Genomic DNA, 22,780 nt, shown 5'->3' with positions numbered 1-22,780 from the left:
CATTTAGTGACCAAATATATAAATACCAAAAAATGTCACTATATTGGTTTCTAAATAATATAATTTATTATAAAATATTATTTTATTTGCCTACTTACTTTTTCCTATTTTATATTATTTTCTAGATTTAAGTTTATTAATTTTAAAATAAATTTATAGAGTTTGTCAACTCAAAACAATTATGTTCATAATTGATATATGGTTAGAACTGAGTAATTTTTTTAAAATTTTACAATTTCTTTTTATAAATTGTCAATGTGAATTAAGATTATGATAGAAACAAAAGATAATCAAATAAACCCAAATTGAAATTATTTTATTTTCATAGTTTTTTTTAACATTATAAAGTAAAGAAATATATACCTTAGTAATCATAAATAACATTACATTCTTTTTGTCATTTGTTAGATGCATTTTATTTCAAGAGGAATTTTCACTGTTCTATATTTGTACTTTATCTTTCTATTTTAGTAAATATAAATATTAATTTTATGTTTCTCATGCAAATTTTATAAACAGACAACTAACTTTGGAACTGCTTATTAGATTTAAGAAAAAATTAAAAACTATAAAAATTAGGCAGTAAAAGTTTTCGGAGCTCTCTGTCACAACAAATGTGATGATTTTACTTAAAAGTAAATCAAGCACTTTATTTACTCTCGTTCAAGAAGATGAATTCAGATTCCAATATGTTTTAGCTCCTCTTTTATAGATAAATCATTAGAAATAAATTAAGCTATGATAAACAAATATATATGATACCTTGAAACATATACAAAGGATGCATTGTTACTCAAAAAATGATTTCTTATATATCAAATAAAATAGTTTTTAAATAATATTAAGAATATAATAATACAAACATTAGGCTTCTGACTTAAAAGATAATTGAATCATTTACTCTCTTCAGGATTAGAGAACTTGCTAAGATTTTGAGCACAAGCAACACATATCCTAGCAGCCCTGGCTTCAAATGCTTCCAACACAACATTAGGCTTCAACCAATCCTCAGCTACAGGGAATAAAACAAGCATAATATTACAACTCATAGTTAGTACTAGAAATATTAAATAAAGCCATATTTGATTTGGATATCATGAAACTGATCTGGTTAGACTAGGCATAATCTCCAATTTCACTATACCCTTTTTAACATCAAAGTGGTATTACATCAGTTCTTCCATTTGAGCCATATAAGTTGTAGTACCAACAGGCTTATTTCCAATGCCCAGCTGAGAAACCGTCTTCATGAGATGCCTTAACAGCTGAAAAAATAATTACATGTCTTGAAGCAGCCAGTAGACAGTCAGACTCAAATTAAACCTTTAAAATGAAAATATAAGTGACCATTCTTATAAAATTCTATCAGTACGGTAGTATAAATCACGTTCTTCGAATTTGGAAGTTATACTTGTCCAAATCCCTTAAGCTGATTGTAACCCACGATAAACTATTGTGAGTACTAGATTCTAAGTTATCTATCTAGAAAAGCAAGTAAAAGGGAAAATGTGAGTAAAAAAATGAATTAAACAAACTCTTCTAGCACCCCTGGGCTTGTTTGTACAACAAAATTAATACTCCACAGTTCAGATTAAATAATTGAGGCACGGAATCCATTCACATCTCTTTAAACCCAAAGGCAGCTTCAAGACTCAACTCATACCTACCCTTCAACAGCTATACTGGGTTTAGAGGTAGACTATCCCAAGTGTGATTCAACTGGAATCTGGCTTCACTCTAAAGAAGTTGATGCTCACCTTTTTAGGTAGTATCTGTTTGTAGGTGGTCTCAAAAGGCAAAAGGCAGCCCTTTGGGTGAAACCCAAAAAACAGCAACACATAGCAGTGCTAAGTATCACTGACCCCTCAAACAAAAATAAAAACCAACTTGATACTCTTTCTTACCACTTTTCTATTTGAAACAAAATATATTTTCATAATCATACAAACATTTCATATTAGAAAATATTTCTTGACTACAATAATTTCAAACATTTCTTTGATTGCTAAAACAAAGTTTACTATATATGATAGTGACTAAGTTGAATTTGAACACAAGTTCCTTGAAGACACTTTTGGAATCAAACTTTTTTACATATGAAACAATCATTAAAAATGACCAACATGTTCTTTAAAAAAGATTTAATTAAGTAAAAAATATTAGTATGTAGACTAAAAAGAAATCCATAGTGTGAGTTTATCTTTCCACTGTGTATGTGTTTTCCTCTTCCTTTCTCTTTTCTTTCTCTGCCTAATATCTATGCCTAAGCAAATGCAAAGTGTTGAACAATAGACTCTGTGACTGTCCCTGTCTGCATGTGTGTCTATCATCTACAATAATCTGGACTATATTATCATAATTCTAAGTACCAACTATAGCACCGAAACTCATATTTTAACACAGTTTGTTTGAACTCACTTTGAAGTGACGACCAGTGGTAGAAGAATAAAGACATATGAGGATTATACTTTGTGTGATGCTCTTTAATTAAATTTCAATATATCAGATGGATTAAAAGAGAAGCCAAACAACACTTAACTAGCAATTAAATGAGGGAATACAAATAACATAATTTAGGGTTTTAAGATGGAGAAAGAGACACTGATCAAAGGCGAGACTGGATCACGAATCGAAACTTACGATGATAATCTTGAAGAGGTTGGCCTCCTTCAGAGCAAAGAAACACATTGTTGTAGAATGCGTTGTCATCGCCATTGCAGAGGACGTTGTCGTTGTAGAGTGTGTTGCCGTCGCTGTCGCTGCAGGGTGCGTTGCGTTGCCGTCGTCGTTTCTGCAGGTGCGTTGTCGTTGTCGTCGTTGCTGCAGGTGAGTTGTCGTTTCCGTCGTAGTTGCTGGAGGGTGAGTTGTCGTGTCCGTCGCCGTTACAGAGTGTTGCAGAGTGCAGGTGCGTGTGTGCTGAGTGAGAGAGATAAGTACAAAAGATAAAAGATTAAAGAGAGTTAAAGTTAGAAATTGAAAACTGCACTATTTAGTTTTAAAAAAAAAGTATACATATCTATTTTAAATTAATTCATAAATTTTTTAATTTAAACAATATTTTGAATTTGGTATTAATTTAATTCTATATCTAAATAATATTAAAAGGTTAAAATATTATTTTAAATGTAATTTTTAAATTGATATCAATTATTTAAATATTATACTAAAACTAATAAATTAGGAAATTTATTCATATTAATTTAAAATATTTTATAAATTAATAATTAATAATTAATTTTATAAAATTTAATTATCCCAAAATTAGTATCTAAATTCAAATAATAGTGACTAAAAATGTAAGTATCTAATTATATGGTGATTAGAAACTACAAAATTAGTTTCTAATTCTATTATTTTTAGAGAAAAAAAAATAGTTTCTAAAATAGATTAAAAGTGACTAAAAATATGATTTCCAATTACATTTTAACAAGAGACTTAAAAAAATGGTTTCTATAAAAAAAACTTTATTTTTATTTTTATTATTAGTTATAAAAAATATAGTATCTAATTATTTTATAATTTTTATTAATAATAGATACCATTTTAGTAACCAATAATTTTTAGTTTATAAAATGGTATCTAAATTAATTATTATAGAAACTAATTTTTTTTTCTATATTAGTTACCATTCAATCATTTTCTTATAGTCTCAACTATAAAATATGTATTATATAAATGAATAGTTATATAATTGTATTAAACATGTGAACTATACAACTTTAAAAGAGCATATTAAAACGTTATTCGATTATTTTTTCATCTTATTGTTTATTATTCAATTATATATAAAACAATATTACAAGTCAAAATATAAGAAGCAAAAGGTGTCTTAAATTTCTTCAGACATTTTTAATGTTTCTGTTAGACAATTTAGAATATAAAATTTAAATTTCAGATTTGCAAAATTTATATTTCGAATTATAAAATTTAAAATTCAAAAAATTAAAAATATTAACTTTCAAGTTTTATAAACTATGAAGTATCTAGATTTCATATTTTGGAATTAAAAAACTAAGAAAGATAATTTTGACATTTTCTAAAATATGGTGTGCATGAGGAAAATATGGGAGTGCATGGGAAAAATAGGGGTACAAGAAGAAAAGCTCTGCTTTTTAAGTTATAATATACAATCTAATTGGATGAATTTACTGCTTTATTAGGCCTTAGCTCAATGTTTCTTTTAATATACTTATTTTTCCTTTATTTGTAAATTTGTGCATAAATAAATGATAATATTTTTGTATTCTCACAGTTTACGATTTTCTTTTTCTTGCATTTGTTTCATTTTTTGTGGATATGTCTCAAGTTAATGGACTAAAAGTATGATAGAAAAAGGGTTAAAGAAAGATTTTTTTTCATATGGATGGCTAAAGTAAAATAAATACATATTCATTTCACCTGTAAAAAATAATAATAAAATTTGTAAACATAGTTTATAATATTTTTTTGGTACATATTTCAACTTATTAATATTTTATCACTAATTAGTAAATCAAAAACTACTTTAATCTTCAAATTAATTTTGAAATATTAGTTGAGTATTATCAAAATATGATCTCTAAATTAATTATAAAAAGTCTAACCATATATTTACATTTAAATTGTAAGTATAATAAATATATAATTATATTTATCATATGATTGTGTCACAGACACATAGGTATTAATGCTCAACTTAAACTATAAAATATATATTATATAAATGAATAGTTATATAGTTGTATTAAAAATGTTATATTTCATTAGATAAATCGAACTATATAACTTTAAATCATGTTATTGTTTATTATTAAATTATATATATATATATATATATATATATATATAACAATATTACAAGTCAAAATATAAGAAGCAAAAGGTGTTAAATTTCTTTAGACTTTTTTTAATGTTTCTGTAGTAAATTTAGAATATAAAATTTAAATTTCAGATGCAAAATTTATATTCCGAATTATAAAATTCAAAAAATAAAAAATATTAACTTTCAAGTTTTATAAACTATGAAGTATCTAGATTTCATATTTTGGAATTAAAAAACCAAAAAGAATAATTTTGACATTTTAAAAAATATGGTGTGCATGAGGAAAATATGGGAGTGCATAGGAAAAATAGGGGTGCAAGAAGAAGAGCTAAATTACTTCCTTCAATTAAGGCAACAGTTAGCAACTACACATCTCCGTGCTTTTATTCCATGCTCACTACCTAATATTACAGTATCAAGAAAAGTCAATATAACCACACGCACATAGTTATTAAATGAAACAAATAGGCAGTAAACAGTTAAAAGACATGAGTGACAAACTCATCGTCACTTGAGTAATAAAGAGCCACACTAAGTTAGTGAAAAAAAAAACAAAATTGATGAAATGGGAAGTATCTTATAAAAAAAAAAAATTATTTCTTTTTTACCAGTATCTTACCGAACATGTGTTCTCCTTGAAGAACGAAGATAACACATAAAAGAAATTCACCAATTGAATCTGGAAAGTCCAACCCACCAAACTCAAGCCCTTTAATGGTGTTGGGTGCAGCCAGCCAAATGTGAACAACAACATACAACCCCATGAAAATTGTGGTGAAACTGTGAAATTAGCAAAATACTACATTGCAAGCTTCCAATCAGATTCAGGTTTTGCGACATGTGATAACACCTTGTCGATCCCGGTTTCTATCATTCCTTTTCATCATGGTGTTCTGTAAAAAAATCATTGGCCATGATACAATAACATTGTTCTCACCTGTACTTAACTTTGGTCCGGTGTGATTATTATTTGTACCTCCCGTACATAGCATCGGGAGTGCTGACACTGTCTAGAACATCAAAGTTCTTGCTTTCATATGTGTGTTTCAAACTTTCAAGATTTAAGTCTTCTGGTACAATAACATTAGAGAATTTCATTGTCTGCCTTGATCTTTAGATGTTGTACTTTTTTCATAGTTTCTTCAAATGTCACATTAAAAACTGATCTTCACTGCTAATTTTTCATCTTAGCAAATGTAATTTCTTTACTGCTAGAACGAGAAGACGAATTTAAATGACCTGGAGAAGATGTTGAAGGTGATTCTTTTGTTTTAGAATGTGATAATAGATAATCACTACTACCATTTGACTCCATGCATGCATTATTCTTGTGAAAAGGAAGAGTGAGGATGTACTAATGTTGATGATATTATTAATGATTCTATATTAAAAAATACAGAATGAATTTAAATTTGTAGTATGTAAAATAAAAATTGAAACTTTAGATATTGGCATAATAACCCCTGGAGGAAGAAGTGAATAGTTAAATGAAAAAAGTGTGAAGGACATTTACAATTTTCACTCGTTTTCAATCATCATCGACGGGACCCCTCTAATGAAATTCCAACGCATTTCATGAAGAAATCAGAATACCCAAAGAATCACTTTGTTGCAAGGCTGTTTTTGCTTCAACCATATCATAGCCAACAAAGGTAAAGGAAATACGCAACTGATGTACATAGTTGTGTGGAACAGTTTAATTCATAATTTTCCACTTTCAGTTTATTCTTTCTACAACTTTGTCATAAACTGCATTACCCTTTTGGAAGATCTTTATAGGGTGCTCCGAAGTTTTCAGAGTGGTTAAAAAAGTTGACTTTTTTTACGTAATGATTCTTGATTCTGGTTCCCTTTTGAGTTCTTGAACGTGGTAATGAAGCTTGTGGTTCGTGTGATCGAATCAAAGAACTTGCCACCGACGGATCCTAATGGGTTGAGTAATCCGTACGTGAGGCTGCAATTGGGAAAGCAGAGGTTCCGGACCAAAGTGATCAAGAAGAATTTGAATCCAAAGTGGAATGAGGAGTTTAGTTTTAGGGTGCATGACCTTAATGAGGAGTTGGTTTTATCGGTTATGGAAGAAGATAAGTTCTTCAATGATGACTTTGTGGGACGAGATCAAGTCCCTTTGTACTGCTTGGTATTCTTTGCAACCCAAAAACAAGAAGTCCAAGAACAAGGAGGACAAAATTGACGTAGTGATATTTCAAGAACCTAAGATGTTTCAAACTCTTCCTAAGATGAAATGAGATGGCTTTAATAATTTCACAGAAACTACTTATACTATTGTTGTATTGGTTTTGTGGGTAAAGTTGGACTGATAAAATGGTGTAAGTTGCATTATGTCTATTTTGAGACTATGGAATATGGACAATGATCTGCAAACTAACTCCAAATATGAATATATGAAACATTGTTGTTTACCTTAAACTTAAATTTCGGCTTCTTTTTACCTTTTTCCGACAGGTGAGATACGTTTGAGCATATATTTTTCACAAAAGAATGCATCCATTGAGTCAAATGGTTGTAGTAATATCTATTATCATATCCAACAATAAAAGAATCACCTTCAAGATCATCCCAAGGCCATTTAAACTCATATTCTTGTTGCGGCAGTGAAGAAATTATATATGTTAAGATGAAAACTCTAGTAAAAATAAAAACAATTAACGGTTATAATTGCTCAAATTTTTAATAAGAGTTCTGATGTGTATTCAACCCACAGAAGCATCTACTTGGACCAACCTGAAATTTTAAAGTTAGTGACATGAAGAATGATGAAGATGATGAGTCTCTAATGTGACATTTAAAGAAACTATGAAAAAAGTATTAGAATATATGGCTTTAAACTAGAGGGGGGTGAATGGTTTAAAGAGGGATTTCGAAAACTTTTAAGCCTTGAATGAAATTACTTCGAGAATATCTTGATTAAGAAATCAGTTTTTCAAAAACACAAAGCTAAAAGCACAGCACAGGAAAACAATCGGTTGTTTATACCAGTTTACAAATATCAAAACTGAATTTAAAGAGTTAAGGGATAGAGAAAATGAACATAGAGATTTATACTGGTTCACTCTAAACCCAGAGCTACATCCAATCTTCTCAGAAACCACTGAGGAACACCACTAAGCAATCAAACCTAGATCACTTACAATCACAACCAAGAAAGTGACCTTGATCCCCACAAGACACACACTTCTCTTGGCCAACAAACCAACACTAAGAATGCTGATCTTGATCCCTTCAAGAACACACAACACTTCTCAGCACACACACAAAGATTCTTGTTAAACAGATACAAGGATTACACTTGTTACAGAAGCAAATCTGAAATCAATACAAGCAGAAATCCTATCTCACACTCTTTGATCAATCTCAATCTCTAAGCAATCTCAACTTTTCAAAAACTCAAAATTAGTTAAAAACTCAAATCTGTTTTTCTGTGTATATCAAAATTGTTGTTTGTTATCAAATCTTAACAAACTATTAATTGCATTTAAAGATTGGTCAAAGCATGAAAAATTGAAGCGTAAACAGTTAGAAAACATTTAAAGCTCAATCAAAACAAAAAACCATTTTTCTGTTATGGTACCAAAACAAACAATCGATTGTTTCGACAAAACAATCGGTTGTTTTAGTTTTAACAGCTCAACCATTTGAAAAACAATTTTCAATCTTTTCTAAAAACACCTAAGTATAAAACAATCGGTTGTTTCGACAAAACAATCGGTTGTTTTTCACTTAGTTTGAAAAAAACTTTTCTTTTTAAAAAGATTGAGAATGCCTATTCTTTGGATTCAATCAAGAGTGGATTACAAAACTCAATCTACCCCAGATCCTATCTAAAAAACTCAGCAACAGCAAGCACAGCCTAACCTTCAACAACCTTCAAAGGGTTTTGGATTCTTCAAAGCTTGAACACCACTTGGTTCAACAATATCCCCTTATTTGACGAAGACAAATCCCTGGTGCTTGTGTTGTTCCTGATTGAATCTGAAGCAGTACCTGCAAAAATAACATATCTACCATCCAATGCTTCTTACAACAGCAGGTTAGTTTTTCACACATTTAAAACATAAAACCTGATAAACAATCAGTTGTTTACTCGAAACAATCGGTTGTATTTATCAGCAGCAACAGAAAAAAGTTTTATATCAGAGATTTTAACAGAATTAAACAGTTTCAGATAAGGATACACAAGACCAATTAATTCTCCCCCTATTTGTCTTCACAAATAGACTTTAACAGTAACAAAACAAATTTAGGAGAGATTATTAAGATCAAGATACCTAATTCATTTCTTAGGAAGAAAAACCTCTCTTTTGGTAGTGGTTTCGTGAAGATGTCAGCTAGTTGCAGTTTGGTCTCCACAAACTTCACTTCACAGTTCCCATTGTTTACATGATCCCTGATGAAATGATGTCTTATCTTAATATGTTTGGTCCTTGAGTGTTGAATATGATTTTTGGTAAGATTGATGGCACTTGTGTTATCACACATCAAAGGGACTTTGCTGATCTTTAATCCAAAGTCTGCAAGTTGTTGTTTGAGCCATAGAATCTATGCACAGCAGCTTCCAGCAGCTATATACTCAGCCTCAGCAGTAGAGAGAGCAACACATGCTTGCTTTTTGCTATGCCATGAGATTAGGCTTGAGCCAAGAAGGTGGCAAGTGTCACTTGTGCTCTTCCTATCTAGCTTGCAACCTGCAAAGTCAGAATCTGAATAACCAATTAAGTGAATTGGAGAGTGAGAAGGATACCATAACCCAACAGTTGATGTTCCCTTTAGATATTTCAGAATTCTTTTTGCAACTTTGAAGTGTGATTCTTTAGGATTTGCTTGATATCTTGCACAAAGAGACACCGCGAACATGATGTCCAACCTACTTGCTGTTAGATATAGCAAAGAGCCAATCAATCCTCTGTATTTGGTTTGATCTACACTCTTTCCAGCAGAATCAACATCCATATAGCAGCTTGATGGCATTGGAGTGCTTGCTTCTTTGCAGCTTTCCATTTCAAATTTCTTGAGAATTTCCTTGCAATACTTTGATTCACATAGAAAGATCCCTTCCTTTGTTTGCTTAACCTGCAATCCAAGAAAGAAAGACAATTCTCCCATCATAGACATTTCAAACTCACCTTTCATTTCTGCCACAAATTCTTCACACAACCTATCTTGTGTAGCACCAAAGATGATGTCATCAACATAGATTTGTACAAGAATTATTTCTGAATTTGACTTTTTGATGAAGAGAGTCTTGTCTACCATTCCCCTTTCATAACCATGTGATAGCAGAAAGTTGCTAAGCCTCTCATACCACTACCTTGGAGCTTGCTTCAGTCCATACAAAACTTTCTTCAACTTGAAGACATGGTTGGGATGCTTATGATCTTCAAAACCCGGTGGTTGATCTACATACACTTTCTCATTGATGTAGCCATTCAAGAAGGCACTCTTGACATCCATTTGGAAGAGTTTGAAACCACTCATACAAGAAAAAGCCAGCAGCAGCCTCACAGCCTCCAACCTAGCAACAGGGGCAAAGGTTTCACCATAATCTATGCCCTCCTCTTAATTTTAGCCTTTAGCAACTAGCCTTGCTTTGTTCCTTGTGATCACACCATCTTCATCTAACTTGTTCCTGAAAACCCACTTCGAACCTATAATGTTCATTTCATCTGTTCTAGGGACAAGAAACCATACCTCATTCCTTACAAACTGATTCAACTCTTCATGCATAGCTTCAACCCACTTCTCATCCTTGAGAGCTTCATCAATTGACTTTGGTTCAATTTGAGATACGAAAGTTGTGTGCCTGCAAAAGTTTGAGATGAAGCTTCGTGTGGAGACACCTTCCTTTATCTGCCCTATGATGTTTTCCACTAATAGATCTCTAGGAATCCTCCACTCTTTGGGCAACTCACTCTGTTGCAGAATTTCAATCGGTTGTTTCTACGAATCAACCGGTTGTTTTTCTACACAGATTTTCGGCTTCTCCAAACTGATGCTTTGTTCATCCTCTTTAGCTCTGGTCTTCGGGATTTGGATGTTTCTGTGATCTACCTCATCAAAGACAACATGAACTGATTCTTCTACAGTCATCAACCTCTTATTGTAGATTCTATATGCATGACTTGTGAGAGAATACCCTATGAAGATGCCAAGATCCGCTTTCTCATCAAACTTCCCCATGTTTTCCTTTCCATTGTTGAGAACGAAACAACTGCAGCCAAAAACTCTAAGATGATTGATGTTAGGCTTCCTCCCATTGAAGAGTTCATATGAAGTTTTCTTCAAAATGGGCCTAATAAGCACTCTATTCATCACATAACACGAGGTGCTCACTACATCCGCCCAAAAGTACTTAGGAAGAGATGATTCACTAAGCATTGTCCTTGCTAGCTCTTCAAGAGACCTGTTCTTCCTGTCTACCACACGATTCTGCTGTGGAGTTCTTGGAGCAGAGAAGTTGTGCAGAATCCCCATCTTCTCACAGAAATTGCTGAACTTCTCATTTTGGAATTCTCCTCCATGATCACTTCTAATAGAGCCTATGTTGCAATTCTTTGTATTTTGTAACCTTCTTGCTAGCTTCTTGAATGCAGAAAAGGCATCACTCTTTGATTCCAAGAAAAGAGTACAAGTGAACCTAGAGAAGTCATCAACAATAACAAAAGCATAATAATTTCCACCAAGACTCATAGTTCTTGAGGGTCCAAAGAGATCCATGTGAAGAAGTTCAAGGGGTTTTAAAGAAGAAACAACATTTTTTATTTTAAAATAACTTTTCACTTGTTTCCCTTTTTGGCACACTTCACAAATGTGATCCCTCTCAAACTTGAGCTTTGGCAGCCCAATCACAAGATCCCTTGAAATTAGCTTGTTCAAGTGATTCATGTGAATATGAGCAATTCTTCTATGCCAAAGCCAAGATTCATCTTGCTTGGATAGAAGACATCCAATTGAACATGGTGAAGAGATATCTAGAAGATACACATTATTACTCTCTTACCTACCAACATTACCTCTTTTATGTTGGGTAGACATATTTCACATGTGTTTGACTTGAACATCACTTGATATCCCTTATCACATAGTTGGCTAATGCTCAGCAGATTGTGCTTTAGACCTTCTACATAGAGCACATCATGGATGACCAAGATGTCTTTGTCTCCTATGGATCATCTCACAAGAATCCTTCCTTTATTGTTGTCCCCATAGGTGACATGCCCTTCTTGCTTAAAGGAGATGCTCAGGAACCTTGATTTGTCCCCTGTCATGTGCTTGGAGCATCCACTGTCCAAGTACCATTGTTGCTTGCTCTCCTCCAAGATTTCCTACAAAGAAGATTTTCAAGTACAAAGATTTGGTCCCCTTATGAATGTGGGTCCATTTTGTTTATATTCATCAATTGAATCTTTATTGCACTTAAGAATCCACTTCATAACGCCTCTAGGGACAACAAATTTTCTGATTTTACAGAACCTCACAGAATTACCTCTTTTCATGCAATAGAATCATGTAACATTCGGTAGTTTCGATGGTCCAATCGGTTGTTTTTCTGGCATTTTCGAAAATGATTTTGAAAATCTATCTTGTTTGTTTTGCGGGTTAAAACCCAATCCAGCTTTTCCAAAAACACAGTTTTGAGATGCCAAGACACTCTCAAAGTTGGATTGACCTTTAGAAAGCTTATCCACAGTTTTAAAAAGATAATGAACCTTATTTTCAAGATTTTCGCAATTTTCACAAACAAGAGTATTACACTTGCAAGAGGAGTTTCTATAAATGATTTCAAGGTTTTCAAAATCTGTTTTTGAATTTTCTAATTCCTCTTCCAGTGATTTTACTCTGTTTCCAACTATTCTTTTCTTTTAACCGATTGTTCAAGAGGGTCAATCGGTTGGCTTCTTCATGCGTTCTCGAAAAGCTTGAAGTAATTGACCATAATTTTCAAAGTTTGAGGAGTTAGATGAACTTACACTACTTGAGTCATCCTCCTTTCTGGCCATGAAGCAGAGGTTGAGGCTTTTCTTGTTTTGCCTTCTTTTCCTTCTTGCTTGACTCTTTGACCTTGCCTCCTTAAGTTCATTTTTTCCATGAGCAGCCTTGAGTGTGTCCCACATCTCTTTAGCAGTTTTGCATTTTGATATTATGAAAAACTCATTAGTATCTAGTGCAGAAGCTATTATGTTTTGAGCAGTACAATCAAGCTTGGCCATTTTACATTCATCATTGGTCCATTGAGACAAAGGTTTTGCAATGAAAGAACCATTCTTTTTAAATTTTGGAATGTAAGGACCATTCTTAATTAAATCCTAAATTCCTTGATCAATAGATTCCACAAAGATTTTCATTATGGCTTCCCAATACTTGTCATTCAATCCACAGAATAAAGGTGGTTTGTAGATTGAAGCACCTTCCTCAAAATATTGTTTTCCAACCATAGAATTTTTTTTTTGGATCAACTTGAATAACTTTCAAGAACCAAGCTCTTGATGCCAATTGTTAGAATATATGGCTTTAAACTAGAGGGGGGTGAATGGTTTAAAGAGGGATTTCGAAAACTTTTAAGCCTTGAATGAAATTACTTCGAGAATATCTTGATTAAGAAATTAGTTTTTCAAAAACACAAAGCTAAAAGCACAACACAGGAAAACAATCGGTTGTTTCGCAGAAACAATAGGTTGTTTATACCAGTTTACAAATATCAAAACTGAATTTAAAGAGTTAAGGGATAGAGAAAATGCACATAGAGATTTATACTGGTTCACCATAAACCCAGAGCTACATCCAGTCTTCTCAGAAACCACTGAGGAACACCACTAAGCAATCAAACCTAGATCACTTACAATCACAACCAAGAAAGTGACCTTGATCCCCTAAAGACACGCACTTCTCTTGGCCAACACACCAACACTAAGAATGCTGATCTTGATCCCCTCAAGAACACACAACACTTCTCAGCACACACACAAAGATTCTTTTTCAACAGATATAATGATTACACTTCTTACAGAAGCAAATCTGAAATCAATACAAGCAGAAATCCTATCTCACACTCTTTGATCAATCTCAATCTCTAAGCAATCTGAACTTTTCAAAAAATCAAAATTAGTTAAAAACTCAAATCTGTTTTTCTGTGTATATCAAAGTTGTTGTTTGTTATCAAATCTTAACAAACTATTAATTGCATTTAAAGATTGGTCAAAGCATTAAAAACTGGAGCGTAAACAGTTAGAAAACTTTTAAAGCTCAGTCAAAACAAAAACCATTTTTCTGTTATGGTACCAAAACAAACAATCGGTTGTTTGGACAAAACAATCTGTTGTTTTAGTTTTAACAACTCAACCATTTGAAAAACAGTTTTCAATCTTTTTTAAAAACACCTAAGTATAAAACAATCAGTTGTTTCGACAAAACAATTGGTTGTTTTTCACTTAGTTTGAAAAACACTTTTCTTTTTAAAAATATTGAGAATGCCTATGCTTTGGATTCAATCAAGAGTGGATTACAAAACTCAATCTACCCCAGGTCCTATCTAAGAAACTCAGCAGCAGCAAGCACAGCCTAGCCTTTAACAACCTTCAAAGGGTTTTGAATTCTTCAAAGCTTGAACACCACTTGGTTCAAGAAAAAATACAATATGTCAAGATCAAGACACACAATGAAATTCTCTAATGCTAATGCACCAGAAGACTTAAATCTTAAAATTTGAAACACACATATGTTGGCAAGAACTTTGATATTTAAGACTGTGTCAACACTACTAATATTATGTACGGGAGGTACAAATAATAATCACATCGGACCAGAGTTGAGTACAGGAGAGAACAATGTTATTGTATCATGGCCAATGATTTTTTTACAGAACACCATGATGAAAGGAATGATAGAAATTGGGGTCGGCAAGGTGTTATTACATGCAACAAAACCTTAATCTAATTGGAAGCTTACAATGCATTATTTTGCTAATTTTTATTGTATTCAGCATATTTTTCAAGTATTAATGCCCATATGTCTGATTATATTGAGATGTACTAACCATGGAATAAAAGCACAAGGAGATGTACGTAACTCTAGTTTACGTTAGACATGTTTTATATGATTTCTTTTTCATTAATAACATTGTCTATCTTTGCAGAAATATTTGAGTTTGATTCTAAGGATGATCCTCTTGCTTTGCCACATTAAAGGTGGCAATTTTGCAAAGGAATATTTAAGTAAAATGAAGAAAGAAGTGGGAAAGAATATGTCAAACACTTTGTGTTTGATGTATTTTTCGTCTCCTAAAACAAATTCAGCATTTCAGAAACTCTTTGGATGAGAAAATTCTCATCAACAATTTCACCTGTCATTTGAAAAGAAAAACAAAAGTATTTCCTTAATAACCAAAGAAAAAAAATGTGTCACTATACAACAACCATAGAAATCCTCATACTTATAGTGAATTAAGAAAACAGATACATGACAAATTCAAATGCCACAACCAAAAATGAAATTCATCATCCAAATCGTAAATGCTAAAATCCAAACATCCCAAATGGTGGGAAAATCTAAATACCCATGTCAAAAATATTAGAAAAAATCGATGAAATTTTTCCACAACAAAATCCCACATTCAAATTAAATATTTTCTTTATCACGTCAATGTTGTTGAACCAAGTGGTGTTCAAGCTTTGAAGAATCCAAACCCTTTGAAGGATGTTGAAGCCTTGGGTGTGCTTATTGTTGTTGTGTTGTTTTAGTTAGGATCTGGGGTAGATTGTGTATGTAATCCACTCCTTGATTGAATCCAAAGCATAGGCATTCTCAATCTTTTTTAAAGAAAAATGTTTTTCAAACTAAGTTAAAAACAACCGATTGTTTTTTCGAAACAACCGATTGTTTTTTCGAAACAACCGATTGTTTATACTTTGATGATTTTAGAAAAGATTGAAAACTGTTTTTCAAATGGTTGAGCTGTTAAAACCAAAACAACCGATTGATTCGAGGAAACAACCGATTGTTTGTTTTGGTACCATAACAGAAAAACTGTTTTATCTTTGACTGAGCCTTAAATGTTTTTAACTGCTTACGCTCCAGTCTTTAAATGTTTTGACCAATCTTTAAATGAAATTAAAGAGTTTGTTAAGATTTGATAACAAACAACATCTTTGAATAAATTCAGAAAAACATATTTGAGTAACAAGTTTTTGAATACAGATTTTGAGTTTTTCAAAGAGTTGAGATTGCTTAGAGTTTGTGATTGATCAAAGTGTGTGGAATAGGATTCTGCTTGTATTGATTTCAGATTATCTTCTGTAACAAGTGTAATCCTTGTACTCTGTTAAACAAGTTTTGTTTGTGTGTTTGCTAAGATTTGTTGTGTGTTCTTGAGGGGATCAAGATCAACAATCTTAGTGTTGGTGTGTTGGCCAAGAGAAGTGTGTGTCTTAAGTGATGGAGATCAAGCTCAAGTGGACATGGAGGCCAATCAACAAGTTCAAGAGGAGGTGGAGGCGCAAGTAGAGGACGCCCATGGAGGTCAAAGCCCACCTCAAAGGCTTACAAGAAGCATGTTCAAAGCTTTAGGAGCTAGGGGACAATTATTTTCTCTTTTTGTAATTTCTTTGGTTGAAGGTGCTTAGAGGGAAACATTAGAAACCTCTATTGTTATAGCATCTTTTAGGCTTTAGTTAGGAGCTTTAGGAGGGGGGTGCGTTAGTAGATAGGTGTAGGAGTAGAATAGGAGGTGCCAAAGTGAAGGAAGAGGTCACACCTTCCTCATGCATTGTTTTTGGCGTCGATTCTAGAAGCTTTTTAGGAGGGAGTTTTTGAATTTGTGTAGTTTGCATTTCAGCACCTTAGGCTATAAATAGAGGTGCTCTCTTTGTATTTTTCAGATTGGAATTGAGAGTAAAGAAACTATACTCAAATTTTGATGGAGCATTGGAGAGCTTTTGAGCCTTCTTCTCTAGTCTTATCTTGATGGATCCATGGTGTCCTCAAGTGGCGGCAGCACACTAATCTTGGAGCAGCCATCCTCCAAGTGGCGTGATCAATCACCTACTCTTCCATCTCCATAAGTGTTCTATTCTCTAGCTTTGTTTCTTCTTCATTTTCATGTCTAGCGTAATTGTTCTTGCGTTTTTTGGTTCGGCTATTTCCATTTTCCAGCAAGTTATTCTTCCTTTGTTTGATTTGGTTCGGTGTGTTTAATTTCCAGCACTTCTAATTCAGTTTGCTTATCTTTTGTTCCATTCTTTTCGATTCAATTTGATCAAATTGGAACTTCCATATGAGTTTTGGATTTGGTGCTAGTTTTGGTGAGTTCTTGACTTAGAACATTGATCCAATTCTATGAAAAGTGCCTAACTATTGTCCAACTCAAGTTGATTCCTAAGAAGATCAAGAATCTTTCTCTTCTATGCTATTGGAATCACATCATGTGGTATCAAGAGTTTAGGTGTGTTCTTGTGTAATTGTTGAGTTGTGTAGCACTTTATTTCAAGAGCTCTTTAATTTCTTGCAATTTAAGGTTCTATTTTAGGCTTTATTTTGAGTTTCCTTGCTGTTTTTCTTTGTTACACCAAGTGTTTGTGAAAAGGTTTATGGCACTCATTCTTCATATGAGTTTGGCTGCTTTTTGGAACGGCATTCTCCTTCCATAAGCTGACCTTAAGCTTCCTTTCACTTCTTGTTATTTCTTGTGATATGTCTTTTAATTTTGTAATCATGTCAAGTTTTGTCTTAGTCATGTTATTCCATAATTGTCATTACTTCTAGTAGTACTTTTATTGCTTTTGATTGTTTCTTGCTTTAGTGTCATATAATTTTCTGAGTTTGATATTGATCCTTTGTGCATTTTATGTTTTAGTTTGAGTTCATGCTTGTATTCTAGACCTATACAAGTTCCTATACATCATTTTCCATTATGTCTTTGCTAGTTCATCATTCTGTTTTTCATTCCTATTAGGATTCCTCTGTTTCTGAAAAAAGTGCTTACTGTTTTTCCTTATTGCAATTGATTTACTCACTGGAAAATTCTCAAATTCTGGATTTGTGATATTCAAAGTGTTAGAAAAGAGTATAAAAAAGAATTATTCAAAAATTCAAAGTACACAAAAAATGATAAATAAAATACAAAAAGTGTACATTACTGCCAAAAAATTACGGTAATCCGGCAGCGATTTTGAAAAATTTATCTCAATTAATTGGCTTACTGTTTTTATGTGATTCCAGTTCCATTATTGAGTTAACACCTTGAAGTTTCTGTGGTTTAAATTTCATAATCCAGTTCGCTCTATATCATTCCAGTTAAATCAGTGAATATCAAGCACAGTTTGCATAAAAAAAAAAATTTCCAGTAGCTAAATTTTTGTTTTCTTCATCTACTCTAATGCTTTTCCTTAAGTATTCTTTTGTGTGCCTACTTTCTCATTGAGTTCTTTACTTTCTTGATTGTCTTTCATTCCTTACTCTTTGAGTTTGTCTTACATATTGTTTTCCTTTTGCAATTACCTTTCTTTGCTTAAGGAAAAGGAAAGAAAAACAAAAGGGTAAAGATATTAAGATATGCTTATGGAATAAGGAATCACGTCATTTAAAGGGGGAGGGGACTCCAAGATGAGTGGTGAAGAGCCGCCACTTGAAATGCACAAACACCCAAGATAAGACTCAATTCCTAGGAGACAAAGCACACTAAACACTCATGTAGAGTTTCTTTTCTATTCAAAATTAAATGTCTCAATTACATGAGGCAAGGTTCCCTTTATATAAGAGAGAGTGACTTGGGAAGCAAGAGTGAAAGCGGTAGGGGTGTCATTTATGAGAAACCTTCTAGAAGGTAGGTCAAAAAATCCTAAACCTAGGTGCACTTGTCATGAAAGGTGGGCTTGGTACAAGCCCAAATTATGCTAAGTACAACCTAGTTTATGCTAAGTCAACCATACTCTAGCTTATTCTTCTATTTGGACCTCCAAAGTGAGCCCAATTTATTTACATAAACTTGTGTTTTAAAAAACCAGAAGAAAGAACATTTGATACTCTGGTCTATGTTCAGTTCTTCTTCTGCTGAGATGACGGACTTAGTTGTGAAGTGGTTGTTGTGTCCTTGGTTATCTCATTGTCTAGTTGGGTTGTATCAATTGGTCACACTAAATGACATAACCAGAAATTCATAGTGACCATACATTGATCTAAAAGCAGTTTTCTGAACATCTTTCGCTTTCACTAAAATTTGGTGATAACCTTAGCGCAAATCTATCTTAGAAAAGACAATTGTCCCATGCAACTGGTCCATCAAATCATGAATTCTAGGAAGAGGATATTTATTCTTGATTGTTAACTTGTTCAATTGTTTATAATCTATGCATAAACGAGATGAACCATCCTTCTTCTTCACTAATAACACAGGAGCTCCCCATGGAGAAACACTAGGTTGAATGAATTGTTTCTCTAGTAAGTCTTATAGTTGTTTCTTCAATTTAGCTAACCCCGATTGATGGAGATCAAGCTCAAGAGGACATGGAGGCCAATCAACAAGATCAAGAAGAGGTAGAGACACAAATGGAGGACGCCCATGGAGGTCAAAGCCCACCTCAAAGGCTTACAAGAAGCATGTTCAAAGCTTTAGGAGCTAGGGGACATTTATTTTCTCTTTTTGTAATTTCTTTAGTTGAAGGTGCTTAGAGGGAAACATTAGAAACCTCTTTTGTTATAGCATCTTTTAGGTTTTAGTTAGGAACTTTAGGAGGGGGGTGTGTGTTAGTAGATAGGTGTAGAAGTAGAAAAGGAGGTGCCAAAGTGAAGGAAGAGGTCACACCTTCCTCATGCATGGTTTTAGGCACCGGTTCTAAATAGGTTTAGGAGGGAATTTTGAATTCTCTTAGCTTTGTTTTTCAGCACCTTAGGCTATAAATAGAGGTGCTCCCTTTGTAAAATTCAGATTGGAATTTATCTAAAGAAATTATACTCAAATTTGGAGTGAGCATTGGAGAGCTTTTGAGCCTTCTTCTCTAGTCTTATCTTGAAGGATCCATGGTGTCCTCAAGTGGCGGCAGCACACTCATCTAGGAGCAACCACACTTCTAGTGGCGTGATCATTCATCATACATCCATCTTCATGAGCAATTCTCTTATCCTTCCTTTCTTCTCTTTTGTTGTTCATGTTTTGAGTTGGTGTTCTTGAGTTTTTTGGTTCGGCATTTTCAGAATTCATGTGTGTTGCTTCGGTTCTTTTGTTTGTCTTGCTATTCTTCATCCTACTTCTTCATTTTCCAGTTTTTGTTCGGTTCAATTTGACAATAATTGGATCTTCTATATGAGTTTGTGTTTTGGCACTAGTTTTGGTGAGTTCTTGTTCATAGAACCTTGATCCATTTCTATGATAAAGTGCCTAGCTCTTAACCAACTCAAGATGATTCCTAAGAATGTCAAGAATCATTCTAATTGTGCTAGTGGAATCACATCATGTGGTATCATGAGTTTAGGTGTGTTCTTGTTTAATTGTTGAGTTGTGTAGCACTTTGTTTCAAGAGCTCTTTTAATTTCTTGCAATTTAAGTTTCTGTTTTAGGCTTATTTTGAGTTTACTTGCTGTTTTAATTCTTTTGCCTATCATATGTTTGAGTATTTTCCTTTTTGAATCATGTCAAGTTTTGTCTTAGTCATGTTATTCCATAATTGTCATTACTTCTAGTAGTACTTTTATTGTTTTTGATTGTTTCTTGCTTTAGTGTCATATAATTTTCTGAATTGATATTGATCCTTTGTGCATTTTCTTTTTAGAATTGAGTTCATACTTGTATTCTAGACCTATACAAGTTCCAATACATCATTTTCCATTATGTCTTTGCTAGTTCATAATTCTGTTTTTTTATTCCTATTAGGATTCATCTGTTTCTGAAAAAAAGTGCTTACTGTTTTTCCTTATTTCAATTGATTTACTCACTGGAAAATTCTGAAATTCTGGATTTGTGATATTCAAAGTGTTATAAAAAAGTAGAAAAAATAATTACTCAAAAAATTCAAAGTACACAAAAGATGATAAATAAAATAAAAAAAGTGTACAATTCTGCCGAAAAGAATACGGTAATCTGGCAGAGATTTTAAAAAAATTATCTCAATTAATTGGCTTACTGTTTTTAATTGATTCCAGTGCCATTATTGAGTTAACATCTTGAAGTTTCTGTGGTTTAAATTTCATAATCCAGTTCGCTCTAAATCATTCCAGTTAAATCAGTGAATATCAAGCACAGTTTGCTTTTTTAAAAAAAAAATTTCCAGTAGCTAAATTTTTGTTTTCTTCATCTACTCTAGTGCTTTTCCTTAAGTATTCTTTTGTGTGCCTACTTTCTCATTGAGTTCTTTATTTTCTTGATTGTCTTTCATTCTTTACTCTTTGAGTTTGTCTTGCATATAGTTCTCCTTTTGCAATTACCTTTCTTTGCTTATACCTTTTCTTGTTTGTCTTTATTGTTTCATTGGTTTTGTGGTGGTTGCCTTTGAGATTGGTGTGCTTGCTTTGACATCTTTCATTTGAGGATTCCAAGACCTCAAGATCAGATTGGTGCAAGGACATTATTTCTTTGAGAGTGACCTCTTTTTCTGCCTCAATTCACTTCGGCATTTTGATTGAAACACTCACTATTATTGCTCATTTTGTTTCTTAACTTGTTTGTTATTTTTGTGTGTTTGCTGTTTTTAATTCCAAATGGCTGGATTTTCAAGTGATGCATCCTACAAGCAGAATTCTCCTTCCAAAGCTTCAATCCTTGGTGAATTACATGAAGCACAAAGAACCATTAGACGCTTGGAAGAGAAATTGCAAAAGATGGAGGTGCAACAAGCTAGACCATCTCCTTCTATCCATGATGAGCATCATAGACCTTCAACAAGAGCCTCTTCAAATGATTTTGGCCGTGAAGATGAGCATAGGAGAAGGAGAACTCCACCCCAATTCCATGGACAAAGACATCATCATCAAGGGGAAAGACATCACTACGACAATGGCTTCTATCATGATGCAAAGTCTAGGCTTCCTTCGGTCAAGCTTCCTTGTTTTAATGGCTCTAGTGATCCTAATGTATATTTAGATTGGGAGGCTAAGAGTGAACAAATATTTGAGATCCATGAGATCCAAGATGAGCATAAGCTTAAGCTAGCCACCCTAGAGTTTAGTGATTATGCCATGAAATGGTGGCATGGAATTGTAAAGGACATTATCTATCACAAGGGTCCTCCCGTGGACTCTTGGAACTCTTTAAAGGATCATATGTGTGCTAGGTTTGTGCCCCCACATTTTAGGAAAGACCTCATGTTGAGACTCCAACGGTTTCAACAAGGCACGCTAAATGTGGATGAATATTATAAGGAGCTAGAGACGCTTGTGCTTAAAATTGAATTAGAAGAAAGTGAGGAAGCTATGATTGCTAGGTTTGTGAGTGGTCTTAGGAAGGATATTCAAGACATTGTTGAGTTACAAGAGTATTCATCATTGGGCTCTTTAGTTCATCTTGCAATGAAGGTGGAAGCCCAACTTGCTAAGAAAAACTCTTTCAAAAATGCTTCCAATGATGGATACTACTCCAAGTCTTGGAGAAACAAAAATTCTTTTTCTAAACATCCTTCCAAAGATTCTTCTTTCAAACCCAAGGAAACTAAGCCATCTACTTCTAGGCCTAAATCTCCCACTAGAACGTCTAATACTAAATGCTTTAAATGTATGGGTTATGGTCATATAGCTGCAAATTGTCCTTCTAAACGAAGTATGTACATGCATGAGGGCATTGTAGTTAGTGAGCATGATTCGGATTCTCCTAAGCATTCATTGCATTCTCATGCATCTAGTGAGGAAGAGAGCGAATGTCCACTTGAAGGGGATTTGTTAGTTGTGAGAAGACTTCTTGGACAAGTTTCACAACCTTTTGATGAAAGTCAAAGGGAAAATATTTTTCATACAAGATGTCTTATTCAAAACAACATTTGTTCC

General features: G+C 33.2%; 1 long non-coding RNA gene across 1 annotated transcript; it reads right to left on the bottom strand.

The window, feature by feature from the left end:
• Positions 1-786: 786 nt before the first annotated feature.
• On the bottom strand, positions 787-2,960 carry LOC137828220 (uncharacterized). The gene is made up of 3 exons (XR_011083839.2): positions 2,641-2,960; positions 1,145-1,265; positions 787-1,012 (listed from the first exon to the last, which is right to left on the bottom strand). It is a non-coding gene; the product is annotated as an uncharacterized LOC137828220 (long non-coding RNA).
• Positions 2,961-22,780: the final 19,820 nt, after the last annotated feature.

This window comes from Phaseolus vulgaris, chromosome 7, assembly GCF_051622355.1.
Source record: "Phaseolus vulgaris cultivar YP4 chromosome 7, ASM5162235v1, whole genome shotgun sequence".
NCBI classification, from domain to species: Eukaryota; Viridiplantae; Streptophyta; class Magnoliopsida; order Fabales; family Fabaceae; genus Phaseolus; species Phaseolus vulgaris.
This window is presented reverse-complemented; position numbering and strand designations above follow the sequence as displayed.